General features: G+C 38.7%; 1 non-coding gene across 1 annotated transcript; it reads right to left on the reverse strand.

The window, feature by feature from the left end:
* Window positions 1-21,034: 21,034 nt before the first annotated feature.
* Window positions 21,035-21,141, reverse strand: LOC127116125 (small nucleolar RNA R71). The gene has a single exon (XR_007801106.1). It is a non-coding gene; the product is annotated as a small nucleolar RNA R71 (small nucleolar RNA).
* Between the last annotated feature and the right edge of the window lie 1,205 nt (window positions 21,142-22,346).

The following is a 22,346-nucleotide window of genomic DNA, read 5'->3' on the forward strand; positions in this document are numbered from 1 at the left end:
TCATTTCTTTCTCGCCGGTTGTTTTTCGCATCTCCTTTTTCAGGTTGCGACACAATGGAAGCAGTTGGTCTCAACTGGGTTGGATGAAACTACTGATGATTGCATACAATGTCACACACGATGTCATGACATTGTATTGTGACAACCTGAATGCTGCAACTAGGTCCAAAAATCATATTCAGCACAAGTGGACCAAGGACAGTTTTTGCTATCATCACTCCATTAGAGAATTCGTGGAAGACAAATCCATGGGTCTAAAGCATGATATGGAAATAGATGACAAGGCTGCAAGATATTTGGGTCATATTCAGTTTGAATATGAAAGAGGGAAATTAGGGATTTGGACTCTTGTGAAATCATGGCAATTAAAATGGAAAAGAAAAGGAAATAAAAACAGTGTCTTCCCACTAAAAAGAAAGAGCCACATTAATGAAAAATCATTCCCTAGCATTGAAAATAGTATTTATGCCCTTAGCACACGCTACCTAAACACAGCAACTTCCATCTCCATTCAACTTCTCAGAGACACTCAGCTAGGGCAAAGAAACTTCTCTCAAAAGTTCTACAACATGTCTCAACATCCATCATCATCTAGTTCAAAATCCTCTCACCATGCAAAGACTCCCTCAATGGAGTTTCTAGATGAAGACGTGCTGGACGTTACTCCGCTTTGCGTGATACCAGGTGACACCCCAGGTCCCTCTTCCATGGCTGGAGATAAGCAAGGTAATACCCCTGGTAAATCTTCTCTTCCAAAAGACATGCATATGTTGATCGTGCCATTAGGAACCTAGTTACTAGGATTCTAAGTGAAGGGCATGAAGTCAAAGGGGTTTCTACCCCTCTGTCCGGAAGGGACCCCTCACCTGAGGAGGAACCTCATGCTGATAAATATGATGACTCATCTAGATCAGAAAAGGAAGTTATTGTTGAGGGGCTATGCTCTCTAGGTAAAACCCTACCTAGCAAGAAACCAGCAAATGTGTCTCAGGAGAATATTATTGACCTAGAGGAAGAAAGCTCTGAAGAAGAGGATGATCCTTTGGTCCATCTTGTAAAACCTAATGTAGCTGAGAAACTGAGAACTAGGAAAGGGAAAAGTGTGGCTAAAATAAGAACAGCAAGAGTGAAAAAGGCTGCTGGTGTAGGACCCTCAAAATCCTGGAGCAAAGTTGAGGTTAGGAAAAGGAAAGAAAGAGACAGTTCTGACTCTGATGAGGATGTCAAAGACGATGTCCCAGACATCTCCCCTGCAAAGAGGCAGGCTGTTAAGAAGTCTCCTGGCAAAACTGATGCAGTGCACCTAGACAATATCTCCTTTCATTTAGAAGATGGTGCTGCAAAATGGAAATTTGTCATTCAGAGAAGGGTAGCTGTTGAAAGAGACCTTGGAAAAGAGGCTGGAGAGGTAAAGGAAGTAATTGATTTGATCAAAAATGTTGGACTAATGAAGACTGTGGATGCCTTACCGCAATGTTATGAGGGGTTAGTAAAAGAGTTTATTGTGAATATCCCTGAGGATATTTATGAAAATAGCAGCAGGGAGTTCTGCAGTGTGCTTGTAAGGGGAAAATGTGTGAAATTCTCACCAAGCATTATCAACAAGTTCTTAGGAAGAGGAATTGATGGAGGAGTGGATCTAGAGACTACAGACAATGAGGTCTGTAGGATTATTACAGCTGGCCAAGTTAAGGAATGGCCTAGTAGGAATCACCTTTCAGCTGGCAAGCTCACTATCAAATATGCCATCTTACACAAGATTGGTTCAGCCAACTGGGTGCCTACTAATCATATCTCTACCATCACCATTGGTCTTGGAAGAATCATTCATGCAATTGGAACCAAGATAAACTATGACTTTGGAAAGTTTATATTTGATCAAACCATCAGACATGCCTCCACAAATGCTGTGAAGCTGCCCATTGCCTTCCCATCCATTATTTGTGGCATTATCCTGAGCCAACAACCAGGCATACTGAGTACAAGTGACATTGCAAGCAGGAGAAAGTCCCCTCTATAAATTCACTATAAGCTTTTTGAGGGAAGTCATGTCAATGATGTTGTCATGACATCTGCCAGAAGAGAGCCTGCATCTCAAGGGAGCTTGATTGAGCAATTAAAATAAACCTGCAAGGAATTGGATAATGGTATAAGGGTGGCCAAGACAATAAAAGAAGCTTTGGAGGTTCTTATTTGTAGCCTGGAAAAGGAAGAAATAGATAAGGCTGGTAAGGATTCAAATGCAAGGTCAAAAGCCCAATCCAGTGGCAGCTCTGATAGCTCTGAAGGCTCTGAAGGTGAAGGTGATACTTCTTCCTCTGATTGATGGTCTCCCCCCTTTGTGTTGAAGACTGGTATGAAGACTGTGTGAAGAATGTTCTAGGTGTGGCTGTTGTGACTGTTTGTTTGAAGCTGTTCTGGTGTTGCTGTTTGGATGCTGAAGTTTTATTGTTTTTTTTTAAATGTGTAATTTGGGACAATCCTCATTGATGCCTGTTTGTAATATCTTGGGCTCTTGATGAGTTCCTTGGATTTGTTCATTATCTCAGCTATCACAGCTGTGCATGATGATGGTTTGTACTTCCTGAATATTATGTTTTAACATTATTAATGTTATAACATCTGATCTAGTATTCTCTACTAGGCTAATAGACATTTATTTTGTCTAATTGGTCACCTTTGGTCAATTTTGACTAAAAAGGGGGAGGAGTGCTGATGTGGAAGTTGTTGTGGAAGTTGTGAGATGTATATAGCTGAATGACAGCTATTATGGAAGGAAGTGCTCAGGTGTTAAAACAGAATGTTATTCTGTTTACAGATGTCAAAGGGGATGTCTGATATGGTGCACAGGTGTTGATGTTGAAGTAGATGTCAGAATGACATTCTGGCTGGTACAGGTGCTGTGATTACAATAGCTGTTATGGAGGTTGTTTGATGTATGCACAGATTTAGGGGGAGAAGGAGTACCCTTGTGCATTTGTGTGTCTTACTAGTTGCATCCATAACTAGTAATTCTGTTTTTGTTGCACAAATTAGGGGGAGGAGAAGTACCCTTGTGCATGTGTGTATTACTAGTAGCTATAGCTAGTAATTGTGTTTCTTCTGCTGCTGTTTAAACTGTTGTTTAACTACTGATAGTTTTCTTGTGAACAAAAAGGAAAGATATATGTTTTAGCCAAAATTTGCCAAAGTGGGAGTTTGTTGGTTCTATGTGTTGGCAGCAATTTTGGTAAAACAAAGAGAGTTCACAAGATGTTATGTGTGATGTCTTAACATAAGATATCCTATGTACCTGCTGGAGTTCAAGAACATAATCATGCAGGATTGTTTCAGAATGTCATATGCAATGCCATGAATTTTGATATTTTGTTCCTGCTGGAGTTGAAATGAAAAACATAATTATGCAGGACTGTATCAGGATGTCATACACGATGTCATGACACCTGATGTCTTCATGTACCTGCTGGAAGCTATAAAAGGAAATATGGAATTATGCAGGATTTTTCCAGGATGTCAGACCCGACGTCATGACATCCTGTACACAGAACATTCAGTGTGAATGTCTGGTGTTTTGTGATTGCACATTTAATGGCAATCTATGGATGATTGATGATCTAATTAGCTGACGCATTCAATCATGGATTACAACCTGATTTACTTATTTTCCAAGAAGATCTAACCAACTATTATGAAAAGATTTAATTGGAAAGATCTAACCAGCAATCATGGATTATAACCTGATTTACTTATTTTCCAAGCCCAGCTGAAAGCTTCTATAAAAAGGGACTTAGAAAACCTGTTTTACAACACAACCAATACTGAGCGAAATATAGAGAGAGAGCTAGGGTTTGTGTTCTGTTTAGTCGTGAGACTTGTAAGCCATTCAAGTTATCTTTTGATGATTGAATTGGACTGATTTGTGGTTGTAATTTATCACTCTAAAGCTGTGAAGCAAGAGTGTGTGTCTACTTGATCAAAGCTGTGAAGCAAGATCAAGTGTGTGTCTTCTTGATCAAAGTTGTTAAGCAAGATCAAGAGTGTGTCTTCTTGATTGAAACTGTGAAGTAAAATCAAGAGTGTGTTATTGAAAAGTATTTTCTTTTCTCAAGGGATTGTTGTTTAAGATCACAGGTGTAATGGTAAGGAAGTGAGTGGGTTTTCATATCTAAGAGTGCTTAGGTAGAAATTGCACGGGTAGAGATTAGGTGAGAAAGACGGTAACTTGTTGAAGTGTACGGAGATTCTTTGAACTGATTCTATTTTAGTGGATTTCCTTCCTGGCTTGGTAGCCCCTAGACGTAGGTGAGTTGCATCGAACTGGGTTAACAATTGCTTGTGTCTTTTGCTTTACCATTCTGTATCTTTATCCTATTTGTATTAACAGATATTAGTGTCGTGACATTACCTTCAACATCTTATATTTGATACCAGAATTTCAATGCAGATAAGATTCATGTTCCTCCGACACTGTTGAACGTCATTTCCTCCCCATGGCCCTTCTCCATGTGAGGCATTGATATGATTGGCATGATTGAGCCCAAAGCGTCGAACGGACATCGTTTCATTTTGGTGGCTATTGACTACTTCACAAAGTGGGTTGAAGCGGCATCGTATGTGAATGTAACTAAGCAAGTTATTATGAGGTTCATCAAGAATCAGATTATATGTCATTATGGTGTACCAAGTAAGATCATTACTGATAATGGTTTGAACTTGAATAATAATATGGTGGAAGCTCTTTGCAAAGACTTCAAGATTGCACATCATAATGCTTCTCCCTACAGAACTAAGATGAATGGGGATATTGAAGCTGCAAACAAGAACATCAAGAAGATCATTCAGAAGATGGTTGTGACGTACAAGGATTGACATGAGATGCTCCCATTTGCTTTGCACGGGTACCGTACATCCATCCGCACTTCAACAGGGGCAACCCCGTTCTCACTTGTTTATGGCATGGAAGCTATGCTCCCAATAGAGGTTGAGATCCCATCATTGCATATGCTAATGGAAGCCAAGTTGACAGAAGCCGAATGGTGTCAGACCAGGTATGATCAGTTGAATTTAATCGAAGAGAAGAGGTTAACTACCATGTGTCACGGTCAGTTGTATCATTAGAGAATAAAGAAATTTTTTGATAAGAAGGTCAGACCTCGTGTATTCAGAAAAGGTGACCTTGTGCTCAATAAGATCCTATCTTTCAAACCAAATTCTAGGGGCAAATAGACTCCTAATTATGAAGGCCCATATGTTGTTAAGAGAGACTTTCGGGCGGTGCTTTGATTCTTACAACTATGGATGGTGAAGAGTTCACACGTTCTGTGAACGCATATGCAGTCAAGAAATACTTCGCCTAAAAGAAAAGAACAGCTTGCTAAGTTGAAAACCCGAAAGGGCGGCTTAGGCAAAAATGAGTGTCTCGGTGGATTGAAAACCTGAAAGGGGGATCCAGACCAAAGTTAGAGGCATAAAACAGAAGATAGTTATCCCGATAAATTGAGTACCCCACCTTGGGGCAATTTATGCAAAAATTAGGGATTATGGCAAGTAACTGCAAGTTGTTGATCTCCAGTCTTGAAGACTTTCTTGAGCACAATGTTCGGTTCTGATTCATCTTCAACCAAAGCCAAGAGCACACTGGATATTGAAGGCAGTAGAAGAATTAGTGATAATTGTATTCAATGTAGCCATTTTCCATGTAAATTACCACTTTTCAAACTTTTGTAAAGATCGATAGAGTCTTGTCATTTACAGATTATCATCATATTAAATAAAGTTGAGTTTTTATCCAATTGTTTCTACTCTTATTTATTCAGCTAAATGGAATTAAATTTTATTGTGATCATTTTGAAATTAAAGTTTTAAAATAAAAAATCATGTTTTCTTAAATAATAAAAGCAATTACTTTTTAAAGAGCAATCGATTTCATTAAAGGATGTTCACAGCAGTCCAAGGACAGGTAAGCCCTAAAATGTGAAGCATTATTGGTTTTTCCCAAGCAGTTGGTGTGATCTTTGTTTCTTCCCCATAAACATTTTTAGCTTCCAGCCGAGTTTTGATGGTTCCCTCAGTTGAGTTCGTAATTGCCTCCCTTGAGTTACAAGCGCGTTATCGCAACAGGTTGCATAGATTCAGCAATTTTGTCTCCCCTCAAGTCGCCAGCAGAGTTACTCATGACCCCTGTTAGCCTTGATTCTTGAGCAGTATTTTTAGTCCTCTGTAAGGTTGTCGCTCATTTGATATGGTGTCGAACTAAAATTACCCGCAGAGTTGATAATGCAGGTTTTCAGCAAATCTTTTCCTTTTCCCCAGCCAGGGTTGAGCCTTTGAGGTGGATAACTCCTGTTCTTTCCTTTGCGACTTTTTCTCTCCAGCAGCTGCTTCCATCCTGTGAGGATTGGATGAGTATTGTATTGGTGATGTAGACCAGTGACCTTTGTATCCTTTGCGATTGTTTTGTCAGCATAATCATCATATATATACATATACATTCATAGATTTCATCATTTCATTAATAATGCACTTTGTGATTCACTATTTCTCTGATCCTCTACTACGGTGGTATCCTTTCCCCCCACGCAGATTTGGTGTGTCTGTCCTCTTTCAATTATAGAGTGTCATCCCCTTTAAGTAGAAAGAATTTAACATTTCTCTTTCCCCATTGAGTTACTTCCTCGTGGATGATCATTATTTCAATTTCCTCCCCATTTGATCGTCTGGATGGAATCACTCTTCCTGAGTTATATCCTCGCTGTGTTGAGTCTTTGATTGACCGTTTATTTCTAGATCTTGCCTAGATAGATGCTTTTGGTCCCCTAAGAGTCTATTACCCAGTAACTGGTAATATTCTTCTCAATTTTCAAGTATCTCACTTTTGCCCCAATACTCGGTAAAAGTAACCTTTTTCTCCCTAGCGGATTCGTTTTCACGTGTCCCAGGAATTCTATCCTTGATATGTTCATCTTAACCGATGACGAATACTCTTTCCCTTCTGAATTTATCCTTGATATGTTCATCTTAACCGATGACGGATACTCTTTCCCTTCTGAATTTATCCTTGATATATTCATCTTAACCGATGACGGATATTCTCTTTTTGGTATGTGTAAGACCCCAATTTTGACCCTAAGATCCCTCATGCAATTTCATCATATGCATTAGCATTGGGATCACACCTTGGCATTCTCCTTACTCCTCTTTCATTGGTTTTGTTTGGGGAGAGATCACCAAGCACTATGTGATTGTATCATACTTGTATATTATCATTTTTACTAATCAAAATACCAAAAATATGTCTTTGTATTTGTCTAACCCCTTTGTAGGTAGGGCATGATCCCCATTGATCTATCAAGTTCACATCTAGGGTTTAACACCCTCATGGCTAAAAGTACAATCAAGGATTGATCCACAATGTCTCAAAGCATCATATATGAGTCCCAATGACCTCTACATGTTATATTGATCAAGTATTCTTCAAGAGTTTGGAGGTGATTTGCCTTGGAAACCTTTGTTTGATTGGGTATCTTAAGTAACTTCTCCAACAAGCTATCTCACCAATTGATCAAACTTCTAAAGGGACATTTAAAAATTCATCATATTATGCATATATGATCTACCATGAGTCTATAAAGTCAAGAGAATTGGAGGTTAGCAAGTTGGTTGATGGTGGTTGGCCAGATGAATTCATCTAATCAAAATTGGGCCTCCCTAGACCCTATCTCCTACAATTTTCACCATATGAAAATGATTTCAAGAGAAATGTTACTCTAAATGACATTCCAAACAACTTTCATGTTGATACCTAGAGCTAGTTGTTCTTGGAAAATCATTTTCTATGTTGAAACAATATAGGTCATTTTTTCTAAACCCGAATTTGAATGTCAACTTCCCAAGACCATAACTTGCTCAATTTTTATGAGATGAAATATTTCCAAGTTGAAAAATCAAATTCAATATATCTACTTCAACTTTGATGTTTGGAGTGAGAGCTAAATCAACTTTTATGAGTATTTGATATGAGGATACATTATAGGTCATTTTTTACCTATACCTTTGAACAAGTGATTTTCCTCAACTTCAAAAATGCATAACTCTATCATTCTAAAGCCAAATAACATGAAATTGGTGGCCATTTGGAAGGTATTTGAAATATCTACCACTTTGATAAAGACACCTTTCTCATTTGGAGCTCACATAAAAAGTTAAGTAAGGTGGAATATTGAGATATATGACTTAACACTTAGAAAAAAATTCAACATGTTGAAATTTTCAAACTTCCCCCTCAAAATTCACCATGATCCAAGTTCCAATTGGAAACGTTTCCAACATCAAAGTTGTTCCCCTTGATCTAAGTCTCCAAAGAACCATGTTTCATGCATTTTGGATGAGGTTTGTTAGGGTTGCGCATGGTCTTAACAGGTCTGCATCATTAGAGAAACTCAAATGTCCAAAACTCCATTTCACTTTTCCTTGCCATTCAAGCATGATTTGAACTTCAGTACAGTTGAAATTGGATCATAATGGATTGCTTCATGGGCTTGTACACGCCCATGCAAGCTTGTGCATCACATTTCCAAATTTAGAAAATTTTCAAGTGTGCAATTATCAATCCCAAATATAAATACAAGGCCTCTGAGCGCATTTCAAGGACCCCTTGCGCGCCAGCTTTGCCCCCCAATTGAAACCCTCACAATTCAAAGGAAAGCCTGAGAATTTTCAACTTGAAAATTGAGTTTGAATCTCACTGTTTGGAGATTTAAAAACTCCATGATCCAAAGCTTTGTACCATTGCCAAACCACTTCTGCAAGCTCCTCGAGTGTGATCAAGTCAAGTTTGAAGCAAGCAAGATCCATTCTACACAGCATTGAAGGTAATTTTCATAAATCTTCTTCTCTTCGATTCTCACTCAATTCTCTTGGATCTTTGGTTGTATGAAGTCCTACCAATATAGGCAAGAAGAATGAGTTGAATTGCGGTCAATTCGAAGCAACTCAGTTGACACACCTCAAAATTCAACTCCCCATATCTTTCTATATATTTGGAGTTAGTTGAAATTGAGGTCAGATTCGTGCTCTACGCCATTTTTTCTTTAGATCATGTCCTCTTTTTTCATTTTGGTGATGGTGATGATTGAACCAGTCCGGTGGACCTCGCCTGAGAAGGTGATCAGAGGTCCAGCACTGGTGGTGTGCTGGACAGGTTCTGAGTCATTGATCTCATTTAAAATGTTTTAATCTTGAGCGCCCAAAGTAATTACCACGCGTGTGGAACAGTTGACCGGGTGTATGGTGGAATGCGCGCTCACGTCCACTTGATTTGCCACCTCAATTAATGAGGGAGATCAAGTGGTCCACGTTTTTTTTGATTTTCTGATTTTCATTTTATTTCATTTGTTTTTCATTAATTCGTATTAATTTTAATATTGATCCAAAAAATATGAGAGTTTCACCAAAAAAATTTAAATAAATTCTTCTTTCATATTTTGAATTAAAATTATTTTTTGGATCATTATTAATATTTTTCATGATTTAATTGATTTTGTGAATATTTTTAATTGTTTAAAAATACTTTTAAGTCTCCAAAAATTTTGAACTTTTTTCTCCAAGGTCCTTTGACCTTGTTTGAACTATGATAAATCTCATGGCCATTTCTTTGGTGTTTTGATGAGATTTTAGGAATTTGACAAACCATATTTAATTTAATGCATTATTTTTAGTATTTTTAAATTGAATAAATGTCAAATAATTGTGTTGAGCTATCTTGATGATTTGTATAAGTTTAACTTGTGTTGTTGGGCCTTGGTCAATGTTGATTTGACTTTGTTAGGTTAATATCATTGAACTTAGGGGATTGATGGAATGTACATTGCATCTCCCAAAATGAATGAATGATCTTAATTTGGTAAAAGTCCTCCTTTGACCAATTTGAGTTTTGATCTATTCCCCTCCCTCTTCATCTAACTCCCCTTCTTTATGCATTCATTTCATTTGGTATGTGATATCTCTAAATCCTAAGGCTAGTTGATTGTAAAATCAACATAAGTATGGATGAGATTAGGCCACCTCTTTTGCATATTCTTTTTGTGTGTGTTATGTTTCATGAGCATAATCCATTATACTATGTCTCTAACATGCATTAACACCAAAATTATATTGCCCGGCCTCAAATAGTTGTGACTTCTACATAAGTCCAATTACGATTTCTTAACATAGCGCTAAGTTTTTGATACAAAAGGCATAACATTCTAGTTAGTGAGATTGTAAGTCTCCCCTCTTTCATGGTATTGTGTGAAGACTTGACCTTTTTTCCTTCCTTTGAAAGATGTCTTGGTTCAAGTATCCATGCTTGTGATAAGTGGGTTGAGTGTTCTCCAAAGAATGATTTAAAATGAAAAGCAAAAACAATACTAACTTCTAATTCATTAACAACTAACATTTAATTTCAAGCCATTTACTTTTAATGCACTTTAATTTTTAAGCTTTATTCATTTGCCATTATTCATGCCATTCTAATTGTTTATATTAATGCCTTTTCACTTTGTCCACTTGGACCATATTGTGTGATATATCTTGTTTGTGTATATTTTGTTTGTTTTTGTGGTCTTTGACCATTATTGTACATAATAAGACACAAAAACCCTAAAAAACTATTGTGTGGACTGTTGGTTTGATCTTGGGCAATTAGACTTAGAATATAGGCAACATTCTTATGCAAAAGGACTTGGCCAATGCCAACTTTCATGTAACCAAGTGCTTGCAATTTGAAACTTCATCTGAGTTCATCTGCAACATGATCTTTGTGAAGTTGTTATTTTGAACCTATGACTTGTGGAATTCATCTGCTACATGGGCAAATTTGAAGAAGATCAAGGAGTGGCTAAAGCTTGGATGTGGCTATCTTTATTTGATTCCTTGCTCTTCAAATTAATATTGTATGCATTGTTTGTTGCTTGATTCTAATATCCAAGGGAATTTGGGGTTTCTATATGACATTCTTGTCCATTGGATTGCAGCCCATTTGTCAGATCTTTTCAACTCTTAACTTTTAAATTTATACTTAGGATTAGTCTCTTCATCTCCTCCCCACTTCTTTAATTTCAAAACCTCTCCCTCATTTTTAAAAAAAAAAAGTCTTCTTTGCTTGTACTAGTTTTTTTTGTTAAACTTTGACCACTTTGCAAACTAGAAACTTTGGTCTTATGCCATTACATTTTCAAACTTCTTTTCTTAAATCAAACTTATAAATAAACTTAAATATACTTGACTTAAAAATTTTAAAAGGCAAAAAGAACTAACTCATTCGAACCATTTTCTAGGCCCTCGTGCCTTTCAAACTTTATTTTTGATTAAAAATAGTGCATCCACTTTGAAATTTGTATCATGAACTACGAGGATTTGATCCCTCATTTTATGTTGGTACGTAGGCACAAGTCCGAAGGTCTTGTCAAACACAAAAATATAATTAATGAATTCTTTTCTCATCCCCCCATTCTATTTGTTTGTAAACATCATTTTAATCAAAATACATATGCACACAAGAAAGGGCTCTCCCTAGGAGTACCTAGGACACTTTGGGTGCTAACACCTTCCCTCTGTGTAACCAACCCCCTTACATGTAATCTCTGGCATTTTATTAGTTTTGATTTGAAAACTTCTTACTTTTGGGTTTTGTTCGTACTTTTCCCTTTTCCCTTGGAAACAATAAAAGCGCGGTGGCGACTCTTGTTATTTGACGTCTAGCTTATCCATGGCTTGATGGTCATGAATTTACCTCTATAGAAATTAAGTGGCGACTCTGTTGGGGAGTAGTCTCCAGTGGGTTTAGCCTACTTTTTTGTGTGTATATAATTGTATATATGTGATGTATGTATATTTGTGTGATATAATTTGCTTATTGTGCTTGGTGATCTCTGAGTGCTGAGATAAGTTCTAACCCGAACTTGAGTACAATTAAGATAGGAGGATGGTATAGTCATTTTCTTCTTGTGTGGAGTAGTCCTTAACAAGTTGGCTTGAGAACCATCTTCTCAATGGAGACCCTTTTGGATTTGGAAATGTCACACAAGTATTTGTGGTTAGGCATTACTATCTCTATTTTGGGTCCGAGAAGCTGAGGACCGTAGAACACTTATCCCTCTTGGTCTATCTAGGACGTAGTGCGGAGACTGTTCAAGTGTAGACTTGATAACAGTTGTTACGCGACACTACACTCAGACGAGTTTCTCTTGAGAATATTATGGGTCGATGAGTCAGTCATCTTAACCTGTAATATCCGATAGATGGAATTAAGACTCTAGGAACTTTTTAGAACATGATCTACATGTTTTATCCTTAGTTCACTCCTTTGGGATGGTTCTTACCCAGACTCCATGCTCGTGACTCACAACAAACCCTTGATTCTTGGTTGATCCAATCAAGTCTTGTCTATATCAATGGAACTTGGGTGTTGATAAGGTGTAAACCATAATCCACCAAAATGGATGATTGATCTTGACAATGACTTGATTCATCCTTTGACCTTTGTTTGCTTGCCTTGTGTGTGATCCCTTATTTGTGATTGTTGCATTCATGCATTCATACGCATCATAGCATTCACATGAAAATTTCAAGGAACTGAGGTATTATTTGCAAATATTTTCAGACCATGGATTGTGGAAGAAGGAACACTAAGAAGTACGGTTTCAAAAGTCCTGACTTGAAAGAGTTAAGGAAGCTAGCATCTTTTGTATCAGATCCCTTGGACTTCAAACAACGCCATAGGAAATTATTGTCTGTCTTGTCTGCAGATGTGGTTGAAAGACTTCTGAGTGTGCTAGTACAGTTCTATGATCCTCTCTACCGTTGTTTCACTTTCCCAGATTACCAGCTTGTGCCTACATTGGAGGAGTATTCTCATCTCTTAGGGATACCCATTTCTAGTAGAGTGCCTTTTAGTGGATTGGAGGAGATTCCCAGATCTCATCTTATTATTGAAGCTCTTCATTTGAAGAAATCTGAGATAGAGGCTCATTGGGCGAAGAAAGGAGGGTTATTTGGGTTGCCGCCTGATTTCCTCATCAAGGAAGCTACTGCTTTCGCTCAAGCATGTAGTGTGGACGCTTTTGAAGCTATCTTTGTGTTGCTCATTTATGGATTATCTATGTTACCTAACATTGACGATTTTGTTGATGTTAACGCCATTAGACTTTTCTTGATTGGGAATCATGTACCTACTTTGTTGGGTGATATGTATTTCTCTTTGCATCTAAGAAACTCTAAAGGTGGTGGAACTATTGTCTGTTGCATTCCTCTTTTGTACAAGTGGTTTATTTCGCACTTGCCTCAGACACCTGCTTTTGTGGAGAAAAAACAATGTCTACGGTGGTCTCAAAGACTTATGTCTCTCACTAATGATGATATAGTTTGGTATGATCCTTCATTGAGCAGTTTGGAGATTATTGACTGTTGTGGTGAATTCTCTAATGTGCCTCTCATTGGTACACAAGGAGGAATTAACTACAACCCTGCTTTGGCTCGCCGACAACTTGGGTTCCCCTTGAGAGACAACCCTAATAACACTTTGTTAGAAGGTCTTTACAATCAAGAGGGTAAATATCCCCAACATTTGAAGCAAAAGATTGTGCATGCTTGGCATAATGTGCATAGGAAGGGAAGATCCGAGCTTGGTCCGTGCAATTATGTAGCTTTAGAAGCTTACACTACTTGGGTAAAGAAAAGAGATTTGGAGTTGAAGATGCCTTATCCTTGTGAAAGACATATATCTATGGTTGTGGTTGAGCCATTAACTCTCCCTAACCAAGATGTAGAGGAGTTGGAAGACACGCTTGTTAAGATGAAGCAAGAGAAGGATATGTGGGAAGAGTGTTTCCGTGCTTTGAGAAAGAAGCATGAGGAGTTGCAGTTGGAGTCTAAGGACAAAGACGCACTCATTGAGCTACTTGAAGACCGAGTTACAAAGAGAGATAGAGAGCCGAAGGTTTCATCTTCTAGCATGCCTCATCCTTCCGTCGCTTGGAAGAAGGTTGTTGATCAGCTTGTCCTCGAGAAGACTCAGATGAAGGCTTCTTTTGAGACCGAGATTCATCGCATTCGAAGGAAGTACGCTCCTACTGCCAGATCTTCTGACATTGTTGTTAGGGATCCTTAGGATGACTAGTCTCCTTTTCTCTTGTATTTTTCATTTGGTTTTTGAAATTGTACTCCGTGTAATCCTTCCAAATAAAAGAGATTTTTGGTCATATCAAATTGTTGCAATTGTTGTTAAATATATATATATATATATATATATATATATATATATATATATATATATATATATATATATATATTCGTAAATAATTAAGTTAGTTCCTTGAAAGAATAAAAATAAATCAATAAGCATTGCATTTCATGCATCATTTTCATAAGCAGGTCTCTCTTTCGCCAGATGTCTCATTGGTGTTTCTTTTGTGCTTCAGCCAAGCTGACTCATCGGTACAACACTCGCGTCAATCACTCCAAAATCATGGAACATCTTGAGCAAGAGAATAAAGAGCTAAAGGACGAGATCGCTCGACTGACTGCCATGATGGAGTCAGTGTTAGCTGCTCAGAGCCAGTCTTCTCCAACACCCACAACTCTTCCTCCTCAAAGGACTGTTATTTCAGAGGTGGCTACCTCTCCCATGCATACCGCTCATTTTGCGCCTGCCATGCCTGCCGGATTCCCGTGGGGAACGCCGCCGAACTTCGTGCCTGAAGGCTTTGCGCCTACCTTTGCTTTTATGTCGGCATCTATCCCGGTCATGTCTGTGCCACCTCCCATAGTGCATACCTTACCTCGTGTGGAAGACACCATTTATCATTCCGAGCCATCTGAGGGCCCGAACGTGTATGAGAAAATGGATGAGATGAAGGATCAATTTCTTGAGCTGCGCAAGGAGTTGAAAACATTGAGAGGTAAGGACCTGATTTGAAAGAGTGATGTTGGATTATGTCTGGTGCCGAATGTGAAGATTCCGGTGAAGTTCAAAGTGCCTGACTTTGAAAAATACAGAGGGAACACATGTCCGCTCAGTCATTTGGTGATGTATGCCCGCAAAATGTCTACCCAAACTGACAATGATCAGCTGTTAATCCACTACTTCCAAGACAGTCTGACCGGTGCGGTGCTCAGATGGTATATGGGGTTGGACAGTGCAATCATTCGCACATTCAACAATTTGGGAGAAACTTTTGTCAAATAGTATAATTATAAGATGGATATGGCGCCTGATAGATACCAGTTGAGGTCCATGTCTTAGAAGGATAAGGAGATATTCAAAGAATATGCACAGAGATAGAGAGAGTTAGCTGCTCATATCACTCCTCCTTTGGAAGAAAAGGTGATGACAAAGATCTTTTTGAAGACCCTGAGTTCATTTTACTATGAATGTATGATCGCCAGTTCCCCCAGTGACTTTACCGAAATGGTAAATATGGGGATGAGGCTTGAAGAAAGTGTCCGAGAAGGACGATTGTCAAAAGAGGAGGCATCATCGAGTAAGAGATATGGCAGCAGCTTCGGGAAGAAGAAAGACAGCAAAACCAACGCAATTTCCAGTGGGAGACAGAGGAGGCCTCAAATCAGAAAGAATCAACCACCCCATTAACACCATCATCAAGTATCCTCCGTAATTCCTATATTTTCCGCAAGTCAATCAACACCAATTCAACAACAACAACATCAACAGCAACAACCACAGCGACGAACAAACACCTACAATAACAACAATACCAACAATCATCAACAACAAACTTTCGAGAGGAAGAAGGTCTCTTTCGACCCAATTTCTATGACCTATGCATAGCTTTATCCCTCGTTGGTTCTCAAGAACCTACTCCAATCGAGAAGTCCGCCACAAATTCCTGAACCACTTCCATGGTGGTACAAGCTTGACCTCCGTTGTGCTTTTCATCAAGGAGCACCCGAACATGATATTGAGAACTGTTATCCACTCAAATACAGAGTTCAGAAGCTAGTGAAAAGTGGAATGGTATCCTTTGAGGACCACGCACTTAATGTGAAAGCAAACCCACTGCCAACCCATGGAAATTCATTTGTTAATATGGTGGACGGTTGTCCCGGAGAGTTTAAAGTGTTTGATGTATGTTTCATAAGGAGATCCTTGGTGACGATGCATAAGGACATTTGCGTAGTGAGCGATTGTGAGCATGACCATGATGGTTGTGCTATCTGCAATGTTAACCCAAGGGGTTGTATGGTTGTGAAAAGAGACATCCAGCGGATGATGGATGAAGGTATGATTCAAATTATTCAATCCCGTCACATAGATGACGATGTGAATGTCATAGTGCCCGTTTTCAAGAATCCAGAAAGAGTAGTCATTCAGTACGACAACAGTAATAGTAATAGCATCAGTCAGAGATCGGTAACGCCGTTGGTCATACGGTTGGCGGGTCCAGTCCTATATGCATCCGATAAAGTTATTCCTTATCAGTATAATGCAACAATGTTGAAAGATGGTCAAGAGGTTCCATTGCCTACAACCAGCTTTGTAGTAAGCATTACTGATGTTACTAAAGTGACCCGTAGCGGTCGAGTGTGTCGCAACCTGAAAAATACAGTGTGCGAAAAAACAACCGGCGAAAGAAAAATACAGAAGAGTCGCCACCGTGCGTTATTCATCCCAAAGGAGGGAAAGGAAACGCTCGAAGTAAACCTGAAAAAGGAAAGGACAAGACGGGGTCTCGTAACCAAATCTTGGGTTCGGGAGTCGGTTATGCGAAGGGAAGGTATTAGCACCCCTACGCATCCGTAATACTCTACGGGATCCACTTTTGTAGTTTTCGTCTAAAGGGTGTGAGTTTATCTTGTGCTGTTTACCAAAAAAAAAGGTTAAATGGAAATGACTCGCGCGGATGTCGCATCCACTGCATACGTATCTCATCTGAATATGAGAATCAGAGTCTTCGTAGCTCGGCTGACCTATGGGTTGGGGGATGTGTGCTCGCTAAGACATCGCGTCTTATGCCTACGTATCTCATCTGGAATGAGAATCAGAGCAAGCCGTAGTTCGGCTAACTACGGGGTTATGGATTGGGTTTTGGACGAACGACGTCACTACGCAATCTACCGGATGCTCGGCCTTTGGAGACTTACTCGCCTGTAGTAGAAGGAGTTAACGTGTTGCTTTGGGTTTTAGGGTTTGGGATGCTCAAGGGCAAAAAGGCAGTCCTTGATGAAGGAACCGCGCTACCTGCAGGGATACGAACACATACAAAACAAACATGTATAAAGTAAATGTGCCAACAAGGGGCTCAGAAGTAAATAAACAAAAGAAAACAAATGCCTCCTATCGAGGTCTTCCAGCTAAGAAAGCGATAAAATGCGGAAAAGAGGTAAAAGTAGCACACGGATAAAGATCTGAAGTAACAGCAATTAAAGGAGTAAGAAACCCAGGGATCTCCCAAGCTAATGCCATCAAAGAAAGGTGAGTCAGTACAGGTAATTGGAATGAACCTCCAGGGGTTATCCCACAAATAAAGTGGGAAACCACGCAAGTTATCCCTGCAAAAGTCATGTGAGCCCTCACAAAAACTCAACAAAAGGGTTAGTGAAACACGATAAGCATTTTTTTCATGAATAACAGTATGGTTTCAGAAACCTCAAACCCTGTGGCATACACTCAAAAATTAAACGGATAAACATTCAAGGCATTGTTTATACATTCATATACATATTAAACCCATGGGCGAAAAACCTAATGAAATTCATCCATCATACCTCATACATTCAGAGTATTCAACTTCAAAGCAAAAGGTAATGGGAATAAAGGCAAACCTGATTGGAGAGCTTGATTGAAATTGAGTTGCACCCGTGAGGCCCTTCAGGGTTTGGAGGCTGCTCTGAGTTCTCTGTCAGGTTTCTCTTCAGGTTTTGTCCAGGGTTTTGTTCCAAGGAAACCTCAGAGTATTTTGTTTCTCTTCCTTTTTCTCAAGTGAAACCTTGGTATTTATATACTGAATTTCATGGTTTTGTGGGCTCAAATGAGAGAGACCCAAGTCCAAAAATTTTTATTATATTTTATTTATTTTTTTATTATTTTTTTTATTTATTTATTTTTTTTGTAAAAAATTATTTTTTATTTTTTATTTTTTTTCGTTTTTTTTTCCATTTTTTTTTCGGATCTAATTCTGATTGACATGATGAAATGCAATATGAAATGCTAAATGAATGCATGAATGAGGAGGGCAAATTTTGGGGTGTTACAGAGTGTTTGGGTCGGTGATCCCAAAATTTGTAGAAGATTCAACAGTCACTAAGAAGGTGGAAGTACCTGCAATAGATCCAATTAGCACTTCAAAGCGTCAGTCTGGTGAATCCAGCAATTTGAAGGCTAATGATGATGATGAGGTACTCCGTCTGATCAAGAAAAGCGAGTTTAATATGGTGGAGTAGCTGCTCCAAACCCCCTCAAAGATTTTAGTATTGTATCTACTCAAGTTCAGAAGCGCACAGAGAAGCACTCCAAAGAGTTCTAGAATAAGCGTTTGGGGAACATGATGTTACGGTGGATCAATTTGATCATATTGTGGCTAACATCACTTCCTGCAACAATCTCAGCTTTTGTGATGAAGAACTCCCTGTGGAGGGTAGGAATCATAACTTGCCTTTACACATCTCCATGAATTACAAAGATGATGCTTTGTCCAATGTGATTGTTAACACCGGATCGTCGTTGGATGTGCTTGATAACACTGAAATTTATCGTATTTTCGACTCCGATTTCACATGAATTCTAGTTGTTTTATTGTTATTTTGTTGTGTTATTGCTATGTTTTCCTTTGTTTTCAGGTTTTTACTTTAATTGGAGCCTCGATCGAGAAAAGGAGTGAAAAAGAGCTAAAATCCCTAAAATTCAACATTTTGTACTTGTGGCCTACCCCATGGCTAGTGCCATAGACCCTGCCATGACGTCTCCAAGCTCAACTTCCCTCAACTGCCACGTTCCCCACTACTTCCACTAAGGCGCCTCAGATTGGCCTTGTGGCGGGCGCCATGGCCTTGTGGCGGGTGCCACAAGAGGAAACGTTTTCCTCCCATTTTCAAGTTGAAGGGCATCCTTGTCATTTCCATCTTTTTACTTGCTTATAAATAGAAACTCGAAATCACTTTTACAATCATCCAAACTTAGAGCAGAGGCAAACTAAGAGCAACTTTGTTTCACTTAGGCATATATTCAGTATTATAAAGTGGTAATCGCTTCGCATTGGAGTGTTACCACAATTGTGTAATCAAGTCTGTGATAGAGTCTGTAATCGAGTTTGGAGCACTTTGGAAGGAAGTTAATCCTGCCACCATTTTCATTTCCGCTTTGTAATTTATTCAACCCTCAGATTGGAGCAGGTTTTTATTACTTGTCTTTATCTTATTTATTTTCTCGCACTCGCTTTAAATTATTTAATACCTCGCACTCGCTTTAAATTATTTATTTTCTCGCACTCGCTTTAAATTATTTATTTCCTCGCACTCGCTTAATTTTATTTATTTTCTCGCACTCGCTTTAAATTATTTATTTCCTCGCACTCGCTTTACTTTTATTTATTTTCCCGCACTCGCTTTACTTTTATTTACTTTCCGCACTCGCACTACTTTTATTTACTTTCCGCACTCGAACTACTTTTATTTAAATTAATGCACTTTTACTTTACCATGTCTAACTAAATCTATAAGGTTAGAATGTAAGAATCGTAATTGAACCGATAATCCATACAATTGTTCGTAGAAGCACTTAAGGGCTATTTTAACTTTCAACTTAAGTTTTCCCGCACTTAATTTCCGTTGGGTAAGATCGAAAGCCGTCCAACGTCTTTTTAAACTTAATTGCTTTTAACTATTTCAAAAACAGCGAAAGCGCTTTGTTTAGTTCATTAGGAGTTTTTAACTTAAGAAGAAAAGAGATTTTAAAACTATTTTCGGACGCGTTTATAAGTTTAGAGTCTGATTCGTGAGAACCTCTTTTGGTTCAGAAATCCAGGTTATAATACTTTTCAACTTAGTCAAGATACTATATTTCTTAAAAATAGGTTTACTACTCTAACGCAATGCGCGCCTTTTTATAAGTGACAATAAGAGGGTTTGATTAGGGAGTACAACTCGGTTCTGAATACGCGAAAGCGACAGTTCCCGTTATATTAGTTCTTTTCAAACTAGAAAACATTGCCCATAAGTAGTTCTGTTAGCAAGTATTTGGATTATTAATTGATTACGTGAATTACATTCGACCTTGTCTTTATTAATTAAATCTTTATTCAACACTTTACTCTTCATTGCACACTCCAAAAACACCTATTTTGATTGCCTTTGATAAACACCATAACAATAGATAACGATAGATTGACACTTGGTCTTTGTGGATTCGATAATCTTTTATATTACTCTGACGCGTTCGTATACTTGCGAAACACCGCATCAAGTTTTTGGCGCCGTTGTCGGGGAACAATTTCGTCAAATTTCATTTCCCTGTTGTTATATCGTTTAGACTTAGGCTATTTCCCGCCAGTCAATGCGAAGAACTCACAGCACCGGAAGTTTAAGCTTAGTATACCCTCTGGCGGAACCTGAACGTTACGCTCGCGCACGTTTATTCTTTCATAGAATTAAGAGAGCTATGGCCGAAGATCAAAACCAAAGACCTCTTAAGGATTTCGCTCAACCATCAAATGAAGAACCTAGTTCTAGTATAGTAAACCCAACCACCCCAGCTAATAATTTTGAACTTAAACCATCCTTGTTGCAACTAGTGCAACAGAGACAATTCGCAGGTCTCGCTACTGAGAACCCAAACCAACATTTAAAAATATTTCTTCAATTAGCAGACACTTTTAAAACCAATGGAGCTTCTCCTAAGGCAATACGTTTAAGATTATTTCCTTTTTCCCTCAGAGATAAAGCCCTATCATGGTTAGATTCCCTTCCACTCAATTCCATTACGACTTGGGATAATCTTAGAAGAGTATTTCTTGCTAGATATTTTCCCCCGAGTAAGACCGTCGTTCTTCGAAACCATATAACTAGATTTACCCAAAACCAAGGAGAATCGCTGTTCGAAGCTTGGGAGAGATATAAAGAGTTGTTACGAGCATGCCCACATCATGGTTTAGAAGATTGGTTAATCATTCAAACCTTCTATAATGGACTTCACTATAAGACGAAGATGACCATCGACGCTGCCGCAGGTGGTGCTCTGATGAACAAACCTTATCCTGAAGCTAGTGCCCTCATCGAAGATATGGCTCAAAACCATCAATCATAGGGAGTCGAACGAGCGACAGTAGAGAAGAAGGAAGCCCAAGGAGGAGTGCATGAACTAAGCTCTATAGACATGATGCAAGCTAAAATGGACGCATTAGCCCTCAAAGTCGAGCATATGTGCATAAACCCGAATACTGTAGCCGCAATTTCGTCAGATTGTGAGATATATGAAACCAAAGGACACCAATCTACAGAATGCATTCTATTAAACGAAACCCACTCTGAGCAAGTGAATTACACCCAAGGGAACCCATACTCGAATACCTATAACCCCGGATGGAGGAATCACCCGAACTTATCCTATAAAAACAATAACCCTATCTAAAATAATGCACCTCCGAGACCTAGTTATCAAGCCCCAAGATCGAATCAACCTATGCAACCTGTGCCACCAAAGTCGAGCCTTGAGAAAATTATGGAAAATTTTATCACCGCTCAAACCGAACAAAACAAGGAGTTCATGAACCAAAACATTCATGTTAACGAATTGATTACTCAGTTAGGAACCAAGGTTGACCAAATAGTTACTCATACCAAGATGCTTGAAACTCAGATCTCTCAGGTAGCTTTAAACCAAGCCCCTCAGACTACACCTGGAGGACAATTCCCTGGACAACCTCAACAAAATCCGAGAGGACAAGCCAATGCCATTACCCTACGAAGTGGGAACGCTTATGATGAGCCACCAAACCCTAGATTGAGTGAACCCAAAACTTCTAAGGAATGTACCAAGCCCCCGGACGAAGTAAAGGAACCAGAGGAATCTAAAAACTAGGAAGGTCGAGAAAAAGGAGAAGAACCTAAAGATAAAACTTACGTACCACCCCCGCCATATAAACCACCTATACCATATCCGCAAAGACTCAAACAAACCCAGATCAATAAACATTATCAAAAATTTATTAAAGTTATAGAAAAACTTCATGTAGAAATCCCTTTCACAGAAGCCATCACCCAAATACCTTCTTATGCAAAGTTTCTCAAAGACATCCTTACCAACAAACGTAGACTTGACGATCCGAAGCCTTTGGAATGTAATGCTATTTCCAAGG

Source organism: Lathyrus oleraceus, chromosome 1 (genome assembly GCF_024323335.1).
Source record: "Lathyrus oleraceus cultivar Zhongwan6 chromosome 1, CAAS_Psat_ZW6_1.0, whole genome shotgun sequence".
Classification (NCBI taxonomy): domain Eukaryota; kingdom Viridiplantae; phylum Streptophyta; class Magnoliopsida; order Fabales; family Fabaceae; genus Lathyrus; species Lathyrus oleraceus.